This window comes from Lontra canadensis, unplaced genomic scaffold (genome assembly GCF_010015895.1).
Source record: "Lontra canadensis isolate GAN:19392208 unplaced genomic scaffold, GSC_riverotter_1.0 scaffold93, whole genome shotgun sequence".
Lineage (NCBI taxonomy): Eukaryota > Metazoa > Chordata > Mammalia > Carnivora > Mustelidae > Lontra > Lontra canadensis.
In genome coordinates this window covers 3329114-3353185 of record NW_022631087.1, presented here as the reverse complement: position 1 = coordinate 3353185, position 24072 = coordinate 3329114, and the positions used below count along the sequence as shown (strand labels likewise).

The following is a 24072-nucleotide window of genomic DNA, read 5'->3' as shown; positions in this document are numbered from 1 at the left end:
CCGTGGGCTCCAGACCCCACTTGAAAACAAAGGGAGCTTAAAAAGCGCAGCCCTTCCTGTGTTCCCAAATGTTCAGAATGCTGCGGTGAGCTCACGCGGTACCAGCTCGGATGCCCAGCCCTGCCACTGCCGCAGGAAGCCACCAGCCTGCTGGGCCACCACCACCCACTTACGTAAGCCTCTTGGGACGAGTGTGGGCAAGAGGGAGGGGCCCATAGCTCACAGCACCCCAGCTCCTGAGCCAGTACTGGGTCCCACCAGAGACCTGACAGCCCATGCAGGGTGCAGGTATCCCTGGGGTCTTCCTCCAAAGAGGAGGGCTCGCTGGGAGTGGTGGTAGGGGACACACATGGAAATTATTACTAACCAGGTATCCAGGGAACTGAATTTCCAGCTTTACCATGTCAGTTCCATGCAGAAATCAACATTTTAGTCGTTGGAACACACATTTACTAAACACCTACTATGTGTCAGGTACTGTGAAAGTAAGACTACTCAGCTTTGCCCTCCCAGGATTTATTTCCCCCGCTGCCCCTTCCCTGGGGGCCCCTCGGTGTCCTCCAGTGTAACATGAGGATGTTGAGCTGGACTCCTCCAAAGCCTCTTCCATCTGGGAAAGTCCGTGATTCTTAGAATGGCAGCTTGGTGACTCTATGCTCCCATGCTGCTTCTCCCTTCACTGTTCCCTGATTAGAGCAGGTCAAGTGTCCCCTTCCCTCCCACCTCTGCAGATGTTCATCGACATTCCTCCCACCCAACCTTCCCTCTGAAAAACAAGCTGTCAGTCCTTCACTCGGAAGTATAAATCTCTCCTCTCCCTTGTCTACACTTTCATGGGGTTCCCAGGCTTCATCTCATCCCATCTCCTGCCAGGGCATTCAAAGCTCTCCCAGGCCTGGCTCCACCCAACTTTCCCATCTTGGGCCCCACATCATCTCCCACCTGCCCCTGTGCCCCACCACATTCTACTACATGCACGCACTCCTCCCTGCCCCAGCTTCTTCACAAACCATTCCCTCTAACTGCCTGGAACACTCTTTCCTCCCCACGCCAACCAATTCCTATCTTTTGAGATCCTAGTCAAACTTCAAGGCCCATCTCAAACACCTTGTCTTTCATCAGGCCTTTCTTGATCCCTTCTGTCCCTTCCCCAGGAGATGGGAGTTGTCCTTTTTGAGACCTTTCCTATGATGCAGCATATTTGGCCTTTCCTTTGGTCATCTGTATCTTTGTCTATTACCCTAAACATGACTGAGATCCTTGAAACTGATGGTCAGGAAATGTGTCTTTCTTGCGCTTAAATCCCCATGCAGGGCCTATCGCAGGTATCCTGCAAGTGTCTGCACAGTCCAGTGGTCTAGGTGCTGCACTCAGCCACGGAATGTCAAGATCTGGGTATCCCGGGTGGAAAGAAGGGCATTGCTTGGGAAGGAAGTGGGCAAAGAGGAAAAGAAGGACCTCAGAAATCACAGCCCAGCATTTGACTCATTACTGTCCCTGTGATGGGACACCTCCCATACCCAAAAGGGCCTGAAACTAGAGAGAAAGTTAATGAATGCTGAAGTGGCCTATGTATTCCATCCAGATCACAACTTTTCCCAAAACAAAAAGCAAGGGAGTGTCATGTGTCAGGAAGACTGTGGGCCAGTAGTGGTGGGCCAAGGGTGGCAACCTTGAGCACCTCTGGGCCAGCAATTGCCTGGAGCCAGCTGGAGAGATGGGAGTGGGTGGTGGCAAATAGAATTACATGTCCCAACCAAAAGGACTGGCCATGCCTCCAGAAACATGGGTACGTCAGTGGCCAGATCCCCAACGATTATTCAAGAAAAGCCTTATATCCAAGTTTTCATATAAAATCCACTTTATAAGTGTTGGTAACTTATTTAATTAAAAAAAATATCAATAACACCGGGTAGGCCCAAAGAAAGAGATCTGCAGCCCACATTCAGCCCATGTACTGCCAAATCAAGACCACTGCTAAGGTCCGTGCCAAGTTTACTGAGTAATGTGATTGTGACTGACTCCCTGCTGAGGCAGTCTGACACCCACTCAAACTAGAGAAAATGCCTCCTGTTCTGCTAAACCAATCATGGGTGCAGAAAGGGAGCTAATGAGGTGTAGAAGAATGTCTGGAATGTCTTCATGCTCCTTGAAGCCAAGATCTTTGCTTCCCTTGGGTGCCATGATGATGCTACCCGCTCCCAGGGGATCAGTCACTGACAAGCTCCTCAGAGCATGCAGGTTTGCTCTCCTCTGGCCCCAAGTTTTCTCATTACATGGTGCCACCTTTCTTTCTGTTTGGGGGAAAGTTGTGCTCTAAAGGGAATATATAGACCACCTTAGTACCTGTGATCTTTCTTCCCAAGTTCAGGCCCTTTTGGGTACAGGAGATGTTACCTTGGGTATTATAACTGAAAGGACAGACAGAAGGCTTGGATCAGTCACCACCTTGCTATGACTTGAACAAATGACTTCCCCTTTCTGAGCTGCATGTTCTCCTCTGCACATTGAGTAGACTAGACTAGAGCACCTTTGAGGTGCCTTCCGGCCCCTGGCCAAGGAAGTGTTAACCCTTGATTACATGAGGACTTGACCCCAGGCTGTGGCAAGAGGGAATTCCTGTCAGCGGTGCCCAGGCCTTGCCCCAACCTCACACCGTCAAGGCTTCCTGCAGGCATCTGGCCACCAACGGGCCAGCCACAGTCCTTACATCCCTTTGCAAAGAGTAGTAGCCACACTTTATCAGAAGTATGGAGTAGGCATCAACCATCAGAAGGCTGCTGGACAGGGCCTGGAGGGGCTTGTTGGGAGGAATTGTGAGGAGTTGGCCCAGGGGAGAAGCCAAGGCAGCTAGAATGGCAGGATGGCACCCCAGCAAATGATTTCCAATGGAAATGAAAGTATTCCAATATTTTAACAACTGGTAAAGCCAGGCAGGTGCATATGCACTGATAGGTACTCAGCCCTTGTCAGAATGCTGCCCTTCCTGTGTACAGCAAGGTCGACCCAGATGCCAGCAACAGATTGGAAAGTGAGCCCTCCTCCCAGCCTCTGGGGACCTCACGGAGCCCACTCCTCCCTCACAGGCTTGCTTCACTCCAGGCCCCCCACCCCAGGCCTCCCTGGGCATTGGCAAAGAGCAGGCACCATTCCAAACCCTGACTTCATGCTGACCATCAAATCCCCAAGCCAGGGAGGGAGCAATGATGTCATTGTCCCTGTGTTTCAGAAAAGCAATAATCAGACTCGGAAGAGGATCAACTTTCAAGGCAGAAGGCCAAACAGTTTATCTTGGCAAAGGCCTCCAAGGATTGCCTCATAGAAAGAAAGGGTTGGCATGCTCATGAGCATCATTTATTATGAGCTGGGAATCCGCAGTGTCCTTGGAGTCAGGAAAACCTCGGGGACCCTTTTGAGATGGAGGATGTCGAATCTTAAACAAATGACCATTAGTGTCATCTCTTCCCGTCAGAACCCTCTCTTAGGGAAGGAGGGGGCACCTCAAAGCTCAAGGAGGAGCCTCTTGGCATGACAGAGTTGTGCCACCCCACCCTGGGCCGGAGTCCCCTCTTATTATTATAAAGATGTCACCAGTTTTCTCAATTTGAACAAGTTCCATGAAGGCCAGAGACCTTGTTCACTACTGTATCCTGGCATTTTGTATGGAGTTGAGAACCCAATCAGTATTGGCTGAATGAATGGCAAGAAGGAAAGATCAGTGAATTGGGAAAAGTGTTCCTGGATTCTAGGCATTGGGGTGGGGGTGGGGAAGTTTATCCAGGTTCACCACCTGGGCTTGGGCAGGCAGGTGGGGGGAGGAGAGGTGTTGCCATTGATTGGTACAAGTGTGTGTTATATCTCTTCAAGGATCTATCCTTTGACAATCTTTGACTCCTTTCTTCCCCTGGATCATAGATCTTGTCTTTGCACTTCTGCTAAAATTTTTATGCTTACCCTTAGAGCTTTCTGGTCAACCTTTTGAAGTTTAAACACCATTGATAAAGCTCCACTTCGGGCAAATATGTTTGAGAAGAACAAGTCTCCCCCACCACCCATTCTAAATCATACTTCTGCTGGGCTGTAATCTGAGCTCAGTCACTTCAAAGACCTTGAGCATGACACTTCACCTTTCTGGGCCTCAGTTTCCCCTTCTACAAAAAATACATATAAAGTAGAAGTGTTCTGTGTACTTAACTTTTAGAGGGCAGTGTCACCACCCCCTTTTAGAAACACAAGAAGCCCACTGAGCCTCTCCTTGAGAAATACAATTCCTTAAACATAGAGAGGAACATTTTTGCACCTAGTTTCCGGAAGTCCACAGCCCCTTGCAGCTGGTGAAGGAGCCCAGGGTCAGAGCCTTTTGGACTTGCTAAGCTGTAAGTCCTTCCTGGCCCTGACTTTCTGGAATGTTAACCCAAGTGTGGCTGTGAGAAAATACATTCCAGCTTCCCTTCTCCCAGGTCACCGCAAGCCCCCCTCTGAGCTGCCCCTAATGGGTGAAGGAACTTGGGCTTCACTAATGGCCCCAAACACAGCCCCCAGCTTCTCAAGACCCACACCTCAACTCAATAAAGGTAGGCCTCACGGAAATGAGGCAGGAAGTGAAAGGAACACCAGGCAGCTCAGCCCTAAAAGGAATTTCCTCTCCTCTGCTTCTCCTTCCAATTTGGTCTTTCAAGATTTTGACAAAGGTGGAAACAGAGGAGGGGAAAAAAGTGCTGAGACTTTTTTTGATCGAGGTCCAGAGAAAGAGGTGGAAAGGTCCCACAAAAATAGAGAGGTCAGGCATGGGGACACAGGGCAGGGGACACTGACGAGCATGGGTGGGGCCTCAGTGCATTCTCCAGGACAAATTGGACTTTTCCAGCCCGCTGATTTTTGAAAGCTGTTTCTGAAGCTGGACTAATCCAGCCCAGCTGTGAGATGATAAGTAAACAGGGCCTTTTGTGGAGATTCAGAACACCCCTTCTTAGCTTGTACTTCCAGAGCTCACTCCATCCTTTCTGCAGGGAAAGCAATGAGGTGTCAAGGTCAGGCAAGTAAAGTTGAATCTGAGTCCGGGTGCAGCCCTACCTGTCACCACTCTCAAACCTGGCTGGTGTCACCTGGGCATCAGGATGCTCACACAGATCTGAGCAAAGATGCCTGTCCCCCTTTCTGCTAGCTGGGTAAACTTAGGTGTGCTTCTTCATCTTTCTGAGCCTCAGTGTTCCCATCTGCAAAATGGCCACAGTAATTCATACCTGGTAGAGTTACAGGGCAGTATAAATGAGAAATAAAAGTGAAAGTCCTGCAGGCAGTGTTCAACCCAGAACTGGCCTCTCTTGGCTACACCCATGGCTCCTTTATCCTTCTCTCTGGAGGAGAGACTAACATATGTGGAGACCTTGAGTGAATTAGGAAAGAGACACCCCCTCTGAGGGGGGTGACTTGGAAAAGGCTGCTTTCCTTCAAGCTGAAAAAGCAGTCTCCAGTGCCAGATGAAGACGCGGCTCTGTAAATGAGTGCCCATTCTGCCTCCCCTCACCAGCCAGGCACCCTGGTGCAGACCACCACCCACACAGCTGTGAGCAAACAGCAATCGCAAAACCCAGCTGCCCTGCTAGCTCTTGGGCTGAGATTTTTTTCTGATAGAGCTCCAGTCTTTTAGCAACGTCATTGATCCCCTTTTAAAATGCCTAGCAAGTATTAAAATTGGAGAAAGGCGTTTTCACCTGGATTCCTGGTTCATTCCTGCCCTAAGAAGGAGGCAGAAGAAGACAAAGGTAGCCAGGACCCAGCCTTACCTGGTCCTCAAGACAGTGCTGTCCTGCCTCACTGTTCTAAAGGGGCAGCCCCTCCCCTTTAACTCTCAGGAACTCTCCTGCTGCTCTCATGCTAGCCCCGAGCACACCAGGCTCAGAACCCAGCATCACTTTTTTTTTTAAGATTTTTTTATTTATTTGAGAGAGAAAAAGCACGAGAAAGGGAAGGTTTAGAGGGAGAAGCAGACTCCCTACTGAGAAGGGAGACTGATGCGGGACTGATCCTGGGACTCCAGGATCTTGACCTGAGCTGAAGACAGACGCTTAACCGACTAAGCCACCCAGGCACTCCCACCATCACTTTTGTTGCACTGTCTTGGCCAAAGAAAGTCACAAGGCCATCCCACATTCAAAGGGTGGGGGGAAATAGACTCCATCTTTTGTTGGAAGGACCTGTAAAGTCACATTGCAAAGGACGTGGATTTAGGGAAGCCAATAATTGGGAACATCGGTGCAAGCAATCTACCATGAGTTGGGACTGTGTCTAATGCTACTGGAGCCTGTGTTTTTGGAACCAAAATTTGGGATTTAAGAGCCAATCATGTGACACAATATTTTCAAATGGGGCTGTCTAGGAGACACAGTCATACTTGCAGCTCCACACCACCTTAACACAGCCCAGCCTAGCAGCCTCTCCTCAATACATGTTCACTGATGATCTGGCCACTTTAAAACCCAACATTTTGGGCGCCTGGGTGGCTCAGTGGGTTAAGGCGCTGCCTTCGGCTCAGGTCATGATCTCAGGGTCCTGGGATCGAGTCCCGCATTGGGCTCTCTGCTCAGCAGGGAGCCTGCTTCTCTCTCTCTCTCTCTGCCTGCCTCTCTGTCTACTTGTGATCTCTCTCTGTCAAATAAATAAATAAAATTTAAAAAAAACAACCAACATTTTAAACAAGGATGAAACTCCTGTGTACATTTTGGGATCAAATGCTGGTGTTCATTAGGTTCATTAGTTCAAACTTATAGGACTTCAGATCTAGAAGCCATTTAAAGTAATATCTTTTATTTTATAAATTAATAAATTTAAGAGGTAAGGTAACTTAGCCAAGATCACATGGTCAGAGAAACCAATGTTTCTCAAAACTTAACATGTACACAAATCCCCTGAGCATCTTGCCAAAGGCAGCATCTGAGCAGTAGGTCTGGGGTCGGGCTGGGGTTTTGCATTTCTGACAAGAGCCCTGATACCGCTGGTCCAAGAACCCCACTTTGGGTATCAGAGCTCAACACATCACAGATCCCGGAGAGAGGAGATGCGTTGAGATCCTCTTTATTCTTTTGCATACCTTCACTTCGACCCATTTTACCAATGAGTAAACTGCAGTTCAGAAAGGAAGTATTGGCATTGGACCAACTCCCTGAAATTTTGCAGACAAGGACCCGCTTTCCTCCATCAGTAAGCAGCTGTCAGGGAGGGGAGCTCAAGGAGCCGTGGACCACTTTGAATTTCCGGTTCCTCGACATAGGAGTGTTCTTCCCGGCTGCGACCTCGGGCTGTGGGCCATCTTTTCACTTGTTGGGGACTCATAGTGCTGGCCCAGGGGTCTCGAAGTCCCAAGAGCTGGGATTGTCCTGTCTGGTTGGTGATTTAGGAGCTTGGAAGCCTCTGTTGTTCTATTATGTGGCCTCTGAACATTCCGTCCAACGGCCTGTTGGCACACCACGCATTTTCAAAATGAAAGGAGGAAAAAATGAACATTGCCCTTGCTCATTTGCCTAATCTAAAAGCATCAAGAAGCTTTTTTTAGAAGGGGGAAAAACATCATCCATCTGAAATGGAGGAAGCATCTCATCAAGGAACCAAGAGAGAGATGGAGACATAAGTTTCAAAGGCTGGCATATTAATGGACAAACCCTGTGCCTGGCCTGTTTTTTCCCATCCCCTTTCAGCTCAGAAACCACTGCCTTTTTGGAAGCTCTTGTGCTAAGAGGAAATTGCTTTTTCCGAAGGGGAGAACCAACGCCCCCTCACCCACCTCCGGCACTGGTGTCCTGCAATTTCACATCAGTTTAGACCAACCCACAGACATTTATGGAAGGGCTACGTGATGGATCAGGTGCTGTGTGGGACTGGTTCATTCCTTCCTCAAAGATTTCATGATCAGAGACGGCCCTGTGCTATACATTCACCCATTCACTCAACCATCGGCTATTACAAGGCATTGGGCCGGCTCCAGGGATAGGGAGGGAGGAAGAAGGGCATGGTCTGGCCACACCTCATCTAGCCGGAGAGGCAGTAAGTAATTCTTATTGACCTATCACAATAAGGAATTACTTGTTGTGACAAGGAGCTGTAATTGAGCCTGATGCTGGGAAAACAAAGATGAAGGAGATCTTGTTCACATCCATCCCTCCTTTCTGTCCCGTGGCCACTGACTTAGCTTGGGTCCTCCACCTGCCCCCATCCCTTCTCCCCAAACACACCCACACCCCTTCCATCTTCCAGATGCGAGCTTTCCCAAATGTGAATCTAACGGTGTCAGTCTCCTGATACAGATTTCTCCCTGGACTCCCTGTCATTTGTGGGATTCGGTCCAAACCTCTCAGAATAGTGTACATGGCTTTTCACAATTTGGCTCCAATCTACTTTTCAGCCCATGATTCCCCGTCCTCTTCATTCATCCTCTCTCACAATGAGGGACATCCTAGGGCCCCTCAAAGCCACTCAGAGTAAGGGAGGCCTCTCTAAAACATGTTGTTTTATTATGGAAATTTTCAAAGGAAGTAGAGAAAGATGATGACCATTCATGTCGCCATCACTGCAGCACATGCCCAATCTTGTCACCTCTACACTCCCAGCCCACACTGGATTATTTTAAAGCAAACCCAATCCTTTTATCTGAATATACTTCAGGGTGTGTTTCTGAAAGACAAAGACAGTCCTTCAGTTTTTGAGACACCAGGTTTATTTTTTTGAAATTCCAGAACAGGATAACCACGGTTGCGGTACAGTTTTAATTTGTACATCTAACAAACCATTGTTGTTAACACACACACACACACACACACACACACACACACACACACACACAACGACTGTGTGTATATCCTCATTTGGAAAAAACATTAATGAGCCCAGCTCAAATTTGAGGGTCTTCTTAAATGTGAAACCCTGGCCAGCCCTGCTGTCCCAGGATCACCCTCCACTGACCTTCTACTCCGGCAGTTGCCCTGATGTTTTCTAAGTCCTCCAAGAATTTTCACACACTTATGCTTTTTCTTTGGGGACACTCCTGCCTGAAGAGCCTTTTTCTCCACTTGGCAAACACTTATTTAACCAGCAAAGCCCGGTGCAAATGTCTCCTTGTCCATGAGACTTCTTCCAGCAATCCCTCTCCTTCACAGATGATACTCACTCTTCTTTGCTTCGATAGCATTTTCTTCATAATTTTCTTGAATGCTTACATTATTGAGTTGAAATCATTCATTTATAGATCTTATAATAACCTGTGAGCCCCTAAGGGTAGGGTCCTCTCTATGAGAGGCAGTGTTCCCAAATCATGGACTCTGGCCTCCGCCAACGTGGGCAAGATGTTTAATTCAGTCTTCAATTTTTCACTTGCGAATTAAGGATGATAACAGCAGAGTTAGGACGGGATGCTCAGGAGGACGAAGTAAGAGGGGCCCATTCAGCTGCTGCGGAGCCTGCCTCGTGTAGAAACTGAATAATTTTTGGCCTCTATCATCGGTGGCCAGCATGACTCCTTCCTTAAAGGAAGGAAGTCCTACATCCAGAGACATGTCTTGGCCTTTGGCACAAGGTCCCAGTGTCTGCTTGGGTCCTGATAGTTTTACCCTCCGGGAGAGATGGTGGAAATTTCCCTGCTCATTCTGAGCTGCAGACCCTGCGGTGAAGGCCTTCATAGTACCTCTCTGCAACACTGCCCTGGGCTCCTGCTCGGCCCTCACTTTCTCTCCATGCAGGAGAGCCAGTCCTGGGAACCATGCCCCTTTCCCTCAGGGTCCCCTCCATAGACCTGGACAGTGTTGTTCTCCCTCCACCTCCCAGCTGGGTACAAAGGAGTGCTCCCCTCTTCTCCCACTTGCCCAGAACCCGAGTCATCCAGCATTCCCTGGAAGCTTCAGGAACTGGGAATTGCCATCTTCCAGGCCAGTTGTGACCCTGGGTGGGTCTCACGGCTTTTCCTTTGGCTGCATCCACTTGGACACCTTCAGTGGAGAACTTATGGAAACTCGGCCCCATTGCCCTCCCCCGACTGTTGTGGAGATGCTGTCCCCATCCTGCTTGGGCACCCACCCTTCTCCCCGGGGCGCCTCCTCTGATCTGCTGCAGAGGCGTGGAAGGGAGGGTGAGAACAATCCTCAAACCGACCCTCCTCTCCCCACATCTCTGCTCCTGCAGGCAAGTGGAGGTGAGGAGTCTGCCTGCTATCTTCTCTGAACGCTGGGGTGACATTATCTGGCTTTAAAACGGCCTCACCGCAAGCTTTTGAGACCAAGTTCCTTCCTTTATCCAAGTGAGCATTCCCCTACAGCACACTCCCGAACTGAGAGCAGCGTTTCCACCTGGTGGCTGTTCTCACTTCCTCTAGAACAGGCAGAACTGGAATGGAACCGTGGCCTTGACCACCGTGGCTGTGACTGTTGTCTGCCATCTCCCCCCTCTCACTCTTCCCTGTCCATTTGCACGTGTCCAGGGTTTTTGTTTGGCTCCAGCGGAAAATTTGCAAGAGCACTGAGCAGAGCGTCTGTCTCAGGCAAGCCCCAATAAAAAGCGGGCACAGTTTTAAAGCTTCCCACCATTCTTCCTCAGGGAACAGTATTTTTTTTTTTTCAATGTTTGTCTGAAACTTGCAGAATAAAAGCCTCCTTGGAGGCAAGGGGCTGCTCCCATGGGACAGGCACAGCGTGTGTTCCATAGAAAACATTTTTTTTTTTTTAAGTGGAGAAGACAGGGGTTGGGGCAGAAATACTTCTGAATTGGCAAGAGGGCCTCACCCCAGAGTTTAAGGCTTGGTTTTGCAGCTTCATTCTGTAGGATTGGGCAAGTACCTTCTCCCTGCATCTCAGTTTCCTTATTGATGAAGCAACGGCAATGCTTTCCCTCTCTTACATCTTATGCATAATCACAGAGGCAGGGTGCCTGTGGCTCAGTCAGTTAAGTGTCTGCCTTCAGCTCAGCTCATGATCCCGGGGTCCTGGGATAGAGCCCCATAATGGGCTCCCTGCCCGGCAGGGAGCCTGCTTCTCCCTCTCCCCCTGCCTGCTGCTCCCCCTGCTTATGCTCTCTTAAATAAGTAAATGAATGGATGGATGAATGAATGAATGAATGAATGAATAAATAAATAAATAAATAAATACAATCTTTAAAAGAAATAAATAACCACGGAGGCAGAGCAAAGTGGGGGCTGGAGGGTGCTAGTTAGAGACATGACCCTGCACAGGATCTCTGTCTCTCTGACCTATATCCTCATATAGGGAAGGAGTTCTGTTGTGCTGATTGGTCCCAACCCACGTCTGACCCTCTCGGGTAGGACAATGCTTATCTTACTGTCAGATCAGGCAGGAGACACCAGTGTATAGCTCTATGAGGAAGAGTAGGCTGGGGTGACCTTCAAGGGCTATCAGATCCCTCCACGGTGTTCAAACAGAGCTCCTGATTCTAGGCCAAGAAAGAGCCAGAAAGACCCTCGTCCATCTCTGTCTTCAGGCTCAGATTCATCACCTCGGGACAGCCTTCCCCATTGCCAACACACATCCATCTACTGCAGACCTTTGGCCACACGGGTGACCCCTTAAACCCTTGTCAGCCTTTAACTTGGAAGACCAGGTTGCTCTTGGCAGGGGTCACCTTGGAAAGCCTGGAGCGGTGAGATGGGGAAACACAGAAGCAGTTGGAGAACAGCAGGAGGTTGACAATAATACCGACAGCTAGCATGGTTCCAGCCCTCCCCCACATGCACAGCTAAGTGCTTTGCACAGAAAAGTGAAATAACTTGCCCAAGGACACACAGCTCAGCAGTGGTAGAGCCCCATGCTCAGCCCAGGCAGCTGCACCCAATTGCTTACTATGCTTTGCAGTCTCCTCCATAGATGGAAGGAAGTGGGAAGGAGAGGCTAAAGGAAGGGGGGTGCCTTGGTGGGACCCAAATAAGGATAGAGATACCAAAAGTGTACTGAGCTCCTGGAACAACTGGAAGTTCGATGCCAGGGAGAGAGCATCTCTAAAAGTAGCACAGTCGGTCAGTACTGATGATGATGGTGGTGGCAATAATGAGAATATTTATATTTATACAGCTCTCAGCACTCTGTTCCTACATTCATTTGCTGAGTTCTATCAACATATACTGGACACCTGCTGTTGTTGGGCAAACAATGAACAAAATGAATACTGGCCTTGCCCTCATGGAGCTCAACAATAAACATGAAAATAAACACATAAGGCCAATCACAATTTTAGCTTTGGTGGTAGGATTATAAAATCCTCCCCTCAAAGCTTCCTCTCTGAATGGTTTCAAAGGTACCCATAAGTGTTTGGATAACTTGGGTCATTTTCAGAAGGGAAGGGATAACGGTTTTTTAAGGGAAAGGGAGAACCAGGGATAATTTTCTCTCTCTTATTCTACTCATGGATACCCCATACCAACATTTCTTGAAACTTCCTTCTTTGGCTCCTAAACATCTTCCTTAGCCCTTCCCTTTATCAGCTTGTTTATGGGATGACAAAGTCAGTAAGAATGTGCTAGAAGCTGAGGTCTTGCTTGCTTCAGTAATTGGCCCAGTGATCTGGCTCAGGCTCTCTGTTTGCAAGGGCTGAAGAAACAATGGGGAGTAGAGTAGACAAGGCAGGATGCAGATACCTGCCAGCCAGTGTTGGTTTACCAGTAAAAAATCTGCTTCCCTCCCAAATAGTATACATTCGTGAGATGCCCAGCTGGCTAATATAATTCTTTCTGATCCAAAGTATTATCCTTATTCATTGAAACTTGCTAAGACATTCATTTGCCTTCGTGGTTTGCAGTCACTGGAAATACACAACCAGACCATTCCAAGGTGTATTTAAAAATCAGGCACCATCCACACAATGGAGTATTATTTGGCAATAAAAAGGAATGAAGTCCGGACACCTGCTACAGCATGCATGAACCTGGAAAACATGATTCTCAGTGAAAGAAGTCAATTGCAAAAGGTCATGGGCTGAATGATTCCATTTATATGACATTTCCAGGATATGCAAATTCATAAAGACAGAAAGTAGAGCATTGGCTGCCAGGGGCTAGAGGGAGGGGTGACTGGGGAGTGACTGCTAATGGGCATGGGATTTCATCCTGAGTGATGAGAATGTTCTGGAATCAGATGATAGTGGTAATATTTGCACAGCTCCGTGACTATCCTACACTGAATTTCTACTATAAAAAGGTGAATTTTATGGTATAGAAATTATACCTCAATAAAGCTGTTATTAAAAAAGAGTTGGGAAGCCTGAGTGGTTCAATGGGCTAAACATCTGTCTTCGGCTCAGGTCATGATCTCAGCTTCCTGGGATTGAGCCCCATGGTGGGCTCCCTGCTCAGCAGGGGGTCTGCTTCTCCCTCTCCCACCTCCCCCGCCCCCCACTGCCACCAACTTGTGCACTTGAGCTCTCTCCCTTTCCGAAATAAATAAATAAAATATTTTTAAAAGTCGGGTACTATCATTGCAGCTGTGATTCGGAGCTCTCTGTATTAAATGAAAGGCTATGCAAGATTTACAGGATAAAAACCAGACAGTATGCCATCATCAGAGGCTAAGTATATTTCTGTACTAGAAAATAATGCATAGAGTCATTTTTTATGTAAGGAATATCAGATCAATCCATTAATCAACTTAATGATAATTTTTAGGTCATTTCAAAGCAATTTTTACATTAAATAGTACAGAGATGAAAACTTTGAAAGAAATGTTCGTAACTGCATCAGGTGGTAATCAGGGGGTTTTGCTCTAGGAAGTGAATCCGCTGGTTCAAATTACCCCCGAAGAATTTCAGCTTGGGATCCAGCTCTCGGGAGCATGTATTTGACATACAAACGCAAATCTTCACAATCCCTTGAATTGCTGGTGTGCCTCTGCCCATTTACAGAAAAAGCAACCAAGACTTGAGAGGCTAGGAGACTTGTCCCCGGGGTGCGCCTGTAGGAAGGGACACCAACAGGCTTCAAAGCCTGCATTGCTCTTCTTCCTCATGCTGTGGCCTTCCACGAATCAGCTTCCCCAACCCAGAGAAAATGGTATCTCCCTTCGCTCCTAGCCCCAAGTAAGCAGTGCTCGTTCTATACAACACCAACAGGTGTACCTTTAAGCAAAGCTTTGGATAAATCTTTAACCTTAAGACATCACAGTGTGATGTCTTATAAACTGAAACAAAGAAATGCAGACACTCCTGTGGTGTGATTATTCTGGAACTATCTTCTGAAGTCGCTAAGAAGAGGAACGATGCCAGGGCTCATTGGACTTGTCACAGGGGTTTTCCCCACCGGGAAATGGAACTGAGCAGCCTGTGAGCAGAAGAAAGTGACATGGAAACCCCAGGCAGTTGGAAATACCATGGTGGAGTGTCTCCACGGGATTCGGAGTAGTCTTAGATGCTTTGAGTCAATTCAGATGGTCCCAGATCCACAGTTTCACGGGAGATGTTGTCTGAACCGTGAGCAGCACCCAGGAGAATCCTCATGGGAGACAGGCTGGCGGCCCGAGCCTGTTCTGTGCCATAAACCTCACGGTGAGAACAAGCAAAGCATATCTGCGGACAAATATTGCCATCCTATCGCTTTGTTTATTTTTGACTATTCCGTTTCTCAGGGAAACAGGAAATGTAAGAGAAAGGAATGTTTGTATTTTGGTAGGGCAGGTTTAGTTTAATTTTTTCTAAATATGCCACCAGTATTTTTCCAAGACACACTAAACGTAGGAGGAGGCGATGCAGAGGGTTCAGAGGTGGGATTCCAAGGGCAGAGAGCGTTAAGCTGGCGGGGGGTGAAACCACGGAACTCACTCAGCAAACATTTCCTGGGCCCCTCCCTGGGTCTAGGGCAGTTTTGAGAATGAAGAAGGCAGGAAGGGTCTCTATCTTGGGCACCTGGGTGGGTGGGGGGCCTGGTGACTGAGGTTAGGATATTGGAGGAAGAGAGAGCATTTTGGAGGGGTTCATAAGGTTTCTTGGAAATGTTGAATTGGAGGTGCCTGTGAGACTACCTCAGGGCTGGGTGTAGGAGACAGGTTTATAATTCAGGAGAGGCCCCAAGGGTTCAATGATAAGCAACAACAGACATAGATCCACAGCTCTTTATAAGCTTACAGTCCAGTGAAGGAGTTAGACATTTATCCAGCAATCACACAGACAAATTAAAAATGGCAGAAGTGCTAGGAGGGAGACAGAGGTGAGCAGGCCATGACCTAAGCAGGGAGCTGAGAGCCAGCTTTTTGAAGAAGCAACTTAGAGCTGAGATCGGAAGCATGGCTGGGGGGAGCTGGGACAGCGTTCCAGGCAATGAGAACAGCATGTGCAAAGGCCCTGCGGCTGGAGGGAGCAAAGCGAGTATCAGGGCCAGAAAGAAATCCAGTGAGTCTGGGACAGAGGGGCTATTGGGGGAACATGGGTGAGATGGGGGTAGGAAAGAAGGCAGGGACCAGGTCACACAGAGCCCTATAAGCTGTTGTCTCAACTTGTTTCAGTCATCTAGGTAGGAATTTATGGATTTGTCACAGCAGTATAGAATTGGAAAGGGCTGTCAAAGGTCATTGTATCCATTCTCCTCCCTCCAGACAGGAGTGTCTTTGTGTGCAGCTTGCGTTCCAAGGAGATTCTGTCAGATACTGCATAACAAGGCTAAGGTTTATCAAGCAGCTGCCAGGATATTTCTGTTCTCTCTTCTGAATGAGTCTTTTTAAAATGCCCAAAACAAACCCTACTTCTGGGCTGCCCCATTTCTGTCAAAGACTTCATCATGTTCCCTGCTCACAACACGGGCATCAGGCTTCCTTCTCCTCTCTTCTCCCCTTCCTATATCTGAGAACTGAATGAGTCCTGTCTATCAGCATTTAACATTCCCCCTACCCGAGTCCCCAGGATCCCAGCTGTGAAGGGAATAGAATGGGAACTAGTGTGGATTGCTGCCCTACTACGTGCCGGTTTATACATCTCCTACCTCAGTGTTAGCCTCTTCACTGACAGTGAGAATTCAGTGACTCACATCTATTATAATATTGATTCTTCAAGGATCTTCCTGTTTGGCAGATGAGGAAACTGAGTCACAGAGCAGTCAATGATTTGCCCAAGGGTTAATAACCATAGGTAGTGGAACTAGACGTGAACTCTGGAGGTCCCTCGGGCTCCAAAGCTCGTGCTACTCCTTCATTCCCTGAACTGCATGATTATTAGAGTAGCTGGCCTTGTCCTAATGAGTCTGCTGGCCTCCACCCACCTGCCCAAGCAAATCAAATGAGTGGACCCTGTTTCTGGGCACCGGGGAAGCACCTGATGGTGCAATGAATGATTATCTAGAAGTAGTACCATGTGGGAAGCAGGGCACTGAGCTCTGGCCAAATCCTAGCTCCCCCACTTTCTTACTGAGTGATCTTAGGCAAGAAACTTCACTTCTGTTGGCCTTCATTTCCTTGTTTGTAAAACACGGGTAAAAATAGAAGCTATCTCATAGAAGTATCAAGAGATTTAGGTGAGGTGATATATTTAAAGGGCTTAGCACCATGCCAGCTACGCTGTAAGCATTCCAGAAATGGGAGTTCCTGTTACCGCAGCCTTCAGAAGGGTCTTCCTAAACCTGGTTTGTATATGTCTGTGCACACAAACCCTCAATGGCTGCTCAGTGCCCACAGAGTGCATCCCGAACTCCTACCTCTGATGCAAGCATCCCCCCAAGCTTGCCACTCCCCATAGTCCAACCTTAGTTCACACTGCTTCCCCAACAAGCATCTGCTCAAACCAGCTTTATCAACAGCTTGTCCCCAAATCCTTTCTGATTCTGCTTGTTAGCACATGATACCTCTCCCTGCCAGGGGAGGCTTTCTCTAACACCCATCCAACAATATACTACCTATGCACAGCGTCTACTATATCCAGTCCTCGTGTGGAGCCTGGAGATACAGTGGTAAATAAACCAAAAGAGACTCTTAACTCTAGGAAACAAACTGAGAGTTGTTGGAGGGGAGGGGAGTGGGGGATGGGGTACGTTTTGTGTTGAGCACAGAGTGTTATATGTTATATGTAATTGATGAGTCATAAAATTCTACCTCTGAAACTAATATTAAACGAACAAGCAAACTAAGCCCCTTCTTTTGTTCGAGCTCCTATAGGGGAGTGGAGAGATGGACACAAAGGAAATGAACATATAATTGCACTTGGTACCTAGCACTATGGAGGGCAAGTTCAGAGAGTGATAGAGAAGACAATAAGAAACACCCACTTTAGACCAGTGGCCAGGGAAAACTCTCTGGAGACAGAGCATTTCAACTGAGATGCCAAATATGAGAATATTGGCCTTGTCTCAATCTAATACGTGCCCTGCACAGTACTTGCCAGCCACATGGTTCTCACTCAACTAGTGTCCACTGAATTGATTTGAATTAATATTATATTATTGATCATTAGTCAGAGTCTTTCAGAGAAAGAGATCAACATGTGCAAAGGCCCTGTGGCTAGAGGGAGTGTGGCCTATTGAGTAAAGAACTGAAAGTCCTGTGGGTTAATACATAACTGGTAGGCAGAGGTTGGGGTGGGTAGGAGGGAAACACAGAAGACAAAACAGAAGAAGCAAGAACTAGATCAGGTGGAGGCTCATAGGCATGAAATGGACACCTAGCTCCTCACTGAAATCTTCCTAAGCTTCTTTAGTCCTTGACTTTTTTCCTCCTCCAGACTCTTTCTGGCCTTGTTTTCTCCATACTTAGCCAGGCCTGGACACTGAAAGTGTTTAAATCTCCAGAGACTCATGAATGCAGAGAGAATTGCCTCCTTCTGGGGGAAGCTGCAGCAGGCCCCTCAGAGCCCAGCTCTCCAATTCCATGACTTGAAGAGAGTGCTACAGTACTAATCTGGGCTCCCGCTGCTCTGACTCCACCCCCCCACCCCCACCAAGAAAACAGCCAGCATGATGGCTGGGCCACCCCTACTTATTTTGGCTTCTTGGGAGACTGCTGAATAGAGCCCTTATCAGGGTGGGGATCTCTGGTTTCAAAAATTGATCTGCCTCTTCTAACAGGATGTCAGGCCTCTCACGCCATTGGGCAGTGCTGAACTCTGGGGGCCCCGGGGCATGTGAGCAGGGACAAGGAGCCTTCCAGAGGCTGCTGCGGCCTCCCATCCCCAAGGGGACTAAATAAAGCTATTGTTGGGAAGAGAAGAGAGAAAATAGCCGACAAGATGTTTTTTGTCCTCTGTGACCTGTGTTAGGGGAGGGGCTGGCCTGTTGCAAATGAGTGGAAATGGGACTGGCCCTTGCAACACAGTTGAACAGCTAGGGAAGGGAAAGAGCTTGAAAGGGGAGAGAAGCTCCACCATTCCTCACCTCCCGAACTTGGGCAAATGGCTTGCCTCTGATTTCTTACCTGTCTAATGGGGAAAGGAAGGTGCTATCATATGTAGAGTGCCCAGTACCATTCCTGGCTATTACAAGACACTCCAGAAATGCAGTTGTCATTAGCCTGGGAGATTGTATGGTGGGCTGCACCCACTTTCATTTCCTGAGCCCTTAGAAACCACTTGAGAAACCTACCAGAATGTCTTCAGATTCTGGCAATTTTCTCCTTGAAAAGTTCTTGGCCTGCCTAGGAATTAGTGTTATGCCCCCCGAAAATGGGTCCGTGATTAAAGGAACAAGGCTGATATAAAGCGAAGGTCAAGCAAAGCTTTATTTCGCGCCAAGCATCAAGAATCAAACTGACCAGCCATGGCCGTGCCTCTTAAAGAGAGGGCGACCCTTCTCTGTTTCACAGACTAGCTTTTAAGGGCAAAGGCCATGCCGTTGGGCCTGGCCACGCACAGGTGGCCAATGAAACTGTAACACACAGAGGAAACTCCACAGTGATGCTAGGTGACCAATTGAATTACAATTTACCCTAGTAGACATTTGAACTAGCCTATCACACCTTGGTTAGGATTGGTGTCCAAAAGGTGCCCAAAGGGTGGGGCCCATACTCCTTGGTGATTAGGGAGGCAGTATGCATCCCCCCACTGATCGGATGTCTCCACCTGGCCTGACCCACCCTTGTATTTGAGCTTTGTTACCTGGGGCTGGTTTCTGGGACTTGTTTTTAAGTAAGTCCCCTGGGGGAAGGGGAGCAGGGAGAGTTTAAGGGTTAAACAATGTTATTGTTTTAACCTTGATGGAAGCCTCTGGCTAAATAGGTCCTTACAATTAGGACACTTCTTTGTAAGGATACCTGTACAAAGATATTTGGTAGTCTTGTTTGTAGTAGCAGAGAGATAGAGAGAGAGACAGAATGTTACACAAATGTCTATTAATAGGGAAATGGCCAAAGAATTATAGCACCCGTGTCCTGTGGAATATTGTGAAACTTTAAAACTATTGGGTTAGGGGTATACCTACTGAGGTGGGAGAAGAAGTGTACATGGCATGATATTCAGTGAGAAGAGCCATTTTAGAAAAAACAAAGAGCAACCTCAACCATATATATATTTGCAAAGATTAAGGATAAAAAGCAATGGGCAGGAGTATGCACTAGACACACCAGGCCGGTGAGATCCCCAGCCCAGTGGAGTGGGAGAGGGAATCTAAGAAAAATTTAAAAGACCATGGCAAAATAGGAGGGAAAAACTTAGGGTATAATGTTAAATGAGAAGATAGATGGCAAATTCTACCTCTAAGATTATTGCAGAACATTCCATTTTTTAACTGGATATATAAATGGGGATTATAAAGTAATATGGACCAATACAAACACTGATTTGATTAGATGATGAGGTTGTGGAGATGCCTCATCTTGGATTTCTATGGTCATTTGAACACTATTATTTCAATTTTTTAAAGCATCACTTTAAAAAAAGAGAGAAAAGAAAAACTCGGGAGTGTCTCCACTTTCTCCACCATCCCCAGGCCAGCCCAGGCCCAACCAGTGGTACTTGGTTTAGTTGTAATCAATTCCAGATTGGTCTATGGCTTGTCAGTGTCTGCAAATACACTCTATCTCTCCTACAGCAAGCAGGTCACTCTCCTTTTCCAGATCTGAACTATTTCCCCACTGCCCATCCAAGAGATCTAGACTCTGGCCTTCAGCTTTGAAAGCCCCCAGCAACCTGGCCCCAAATTGCCTCTTTCTTCTCTCCAACACCAGCCTAGAGCCTTCCCATCCAGTTCTAAAAAGAATGCTATTCCCAGGGTGCCTGTGTCTCTCAGTTGGTGATGTGTCCAACTTTTGCTATCGGCTCAAGTCTTGATCTTAGGATTGTGAGTTGCCCTATACTAGACCACACTGGGCATGAAGTCTACCTCTCTAAAATAAGAAATTTTGGCTCCATCTCCTGTGTCCTTCATAGCATAAAGCACAGTGTCAGCCACGTACTTCTCACTCCTATCAGTGAATTCATTTGATTCAATATTATTGTATGGATCATTATAATTAGAAAAAAGAATTTATTGTACCCTAGATACACGTGTGGTCCCCAGGGAAGTGTGCCTTGGTAGACAGAGTGCTTGATTGAGAGTCAAAACTCATGGCCTTGACTTCTTTTTTATTTTAAGATTTTATTTCTTTCTTTATTTATTTTAGAGATGGGGTAGGGGCTGAGGGAAAGGAAGAGAGAATCTCAAGCAGAAAACCCACCAAGTACAGAACCCAATGCAGGGCCCAATCTCATAACCCTGAGATCATGACCTGGACTGAAATCAAGAGTCAGACACTTAACTGACTGAGTCAACCAGGTGTCCTAAAACTTATGGGCTTGACTTCTCGTTCTGCTATTGTGGGGCATGAAAACAATCACTTTTACTCTTTGGGCTTCAGTTTCTAGGAGGACACACACATGTATTAGTTTCCTATTGCTGCTCTAACAAACTAAGCTGTCAAAAAGAACACCTCTTTATTATCCCACAAATCTGTAGATTAGAAGCCCAGGCTGGCATGTGAAGGTGCTCTGCTTAGGGTGTCATAAAGCTGAAATCAAAGTTCCAGCACATTGCGTTTTCCTCAGGAGCTCAAGATCCCCTTCCAAGCTCATTCCTGTCAGGACAGAATTCAGTTCTTTACAATGAGGTACACCTAGGGCCCCCATTTCCTTGTTGGCTATCAGACAGGGTCCACCTTTGGTTCTGGGAGGCTACCCCCATTCCTTCTCAAGTACCCCCATCTCAAAGCAGGAATAGTGTGCTGAATCCCTCTCCTGCTTTGACTCTCTGCTTCCCCCTTCTGCCACCAGCCTGAGATGGTACTCCGCTCTTAGGGTCTCATGTGATTTGATTAGATCCTCCCAGATATCTCCATATTTTAGGGTCACATGGGCCATATAACATAAAACAGTCCTTATATGGCTTTTTATAACAATCTCATCACATTTGCAGCCTCCAGAGATTAGAGTGGGACACCTTGGGGAGCATTCCTAGAAATTCTACTTCCCACCACATAGAAACATGGGGGCTAGGCAAGATGATTGCTAAGTTCCTTTAGATTTCCCTTGTTGGATTTCATTTCACCCCCTGCCATACTATCACATACTGCCAAGCAGCAACCTCTGCTCTCCTTCCTCCTTCATTCAGCCTTTCTTCACCTCTGTCCTTACTACCATGAACTAGTGTCAGCTCCTTCCTCCCCTCAGTCCTACTTTACACTTTGAGTTTGAACCTCCCCTGGGTGTTAAGCAGTATGACATTCCTTATTTCATTTCTTCTTCCCACAACCATCAAGTAAGCTAGGCAATATCATTCACATTTTGCAGATCCAAGAACTAAGTTTTAAAAAGGTTAGATATCTAGCCCCAGATTAGAGAGTAAGTTTAACTCCAACACCCACATTCTATCCAGTACCCATCAGCATGTGGGAAGATAATGAGGCCAAAAAAAGTGGAGGGGAAGTCAGAGCACACCCATACCCCCATCCCTCGTGCTCCAGCTTGAAATGAGATAGAGATAAAGCCCCAGAAGTGACCTGGGAAGTTCTTGGACTTCTGGAGGTGTCCAGAGTCTGTGAGTGGATGGTTGGGTATGACAACTCTTCTGGGGAACAAAAGCCACTTGGTGAAAGTGCACCCATTCATTCCACTTCACATCCCTTGGGTTGGTAAAATTTAATTCTTTCAACCTCAGGTGTTGGGGGCTCTTTCCCTGCCTGTGAGAGTGTAAGTCGGTATAACTACTTTGGAGAGCAAATTTGGCAATACCTGGCAAAACTGAGAAGAGCATTGCCCAGCCCCAGCAATTCCGCTCCTGTGCATGTGCCCTGGAGAAACTCCCCTGCACATTCAGGGGGGATGCACTAGTATCATTTATTGGAAAAATAGAAATCACCTAAATGTGTATCAGCAGGAAGTAGACAAATGGTAATGTGTTCATATACTAAAATACTATGTAGCTGTAAAAATCTAATCCACACAGAGGAGCCGTATAGAGGAGCATGCATGAATCTCACAAACATAATGTACTTAAAAAGATCATCAAAAATAGTTTGTTTTGATACCACTACATAAAGTTTAAACATGTGTACTGTATATTGTTTGAGAATCATATAGTTAAAATATGTTAATAATACTTAAAATATGAATAAATGTGAGGCAACAATAAACATATCATAAATAAAATCATATCATGATGACTACCTCTGGGTGGGAGAGAAGGGAGTACAGTAAGAAAGTCTATCAGGGACCTCATCTATGTGGGCAGTGGTTTATTTCTTAAGTGGGGTGATGGCCATGATAATGCTCTTTAAGTCTTTTTCATATATGAAATATTTTGTAATAACTATTAAATGGACAAGTAATCACTACCAGGAATATGCTTAGCACAGAACAGTAAGTGGAAAGAGCAGGAAGCAGAAGTGGGTATTCAGTATACTCCCAAGGTAGAACAAATGGGAAGAGAAAAAAAAAATGTGGATTTAAAAAAAAGAAGACCATTTTCAAAGGGAGGGAAGTAGGGGGAATAGGTAAGCCTGGTGGTGGGTATTAAGGAGGGCATGTATTGTGTGGAGCACTGGGTGTGTTGCATAAACAATGAATCTTAGAATACTGAAAAAATAAAATTTACCAAAAAAGTAAAATAAAATGTCAAAAAAAAAATCCAACAGATGTTGAAAGTCTGAGGGTGATCTTTATTGTCTTCTGTATAATAACAACATAACACTTTATTACATTTTCCAAACTTTTTATATAGTGAGTACATACTGCTTTTGAAATCAAAATCAAATATTGGCCTTTTTTAAAAGATGCATTTGTTCTCTCTAAGCACCAAGACGTGATAAATCATAGCCTGGGGGTGCCTGGATGACTCAGTCATTTGAGCATCTGACTCTGGGTTTCGGCTCTGGTCATGAGCTCATGGATCATGGGATCGAACCCCATGTCAGTCTCTGCACTCAGCTGAGCCTCTGTTTGAAGAGTCTCTCCCTCTGTTCCTCTCCCCACTTGTGTGCTCATGCTCTCTCTCTCTCTCTCTCTCTCTGTTTCTCTTAGATAAATAAATCTTTAAAAAAAAATCAGCATCAAAAAGGGGGAAATTTTTTTTATTCAGCATCTACTACAGGAAGCCCTGAGCTAGATCTTAGTGAAAACCTTTCACATCAGGCTTAGAGTCTGACAGGCCCACCTTTAAGCCCCAATTCCACCCCTTCCCAGCACCTACCTTGAGTCTCAGAGTTCCTATTTGTGAAATGGTGATTAAAAACCTTCCCTGCTTGCCTCATGGAGCCATTGCATGGGTACAATGAGATGAGGCCCATCGAATGACTCCGCGACCCGCAGGAGACCCTTCAAAGCACCTACAGCAGCACCTCCATGTCAGACTAGACTCTGGGCACCAAGAGAGAAGAGCCAGTTTCTTCCTCTCCTCTCAAGGCAGCCAGAGGGTCAGTACAGACAGCACTGTCAGGGACAACCCAGGACCAAGGAGAGATGGCACAGAGAGTAGGACATGATTACCCCTGACCAGGTAGATCCAAGCAGGGAGACTGAAGTTACTATTAAATAATTAGAAGGGAAAACCTTTACCCTCAAGCACCTCCAAGTGGACTTGTAGACACCAAGCAAACTCACCTCAAACAATATACGAACAGAATAAGGGAAGAAATGCATAGCCTAGGTTTGAACCTG

General features: G+C 46.8%; 1 protein-coding gene across 2 annotated transcripts in view; it reads left to right on the top strand.

Moving 5' to 3' along the window:
• The window catches only part of SYN3 (synapsin III), a 449127-nt gene that overhangs the window by 354599 nt on the left and 70456 nt on the right, over positions 1-24072 (top strand). The window lies entirely within an intron of this gene.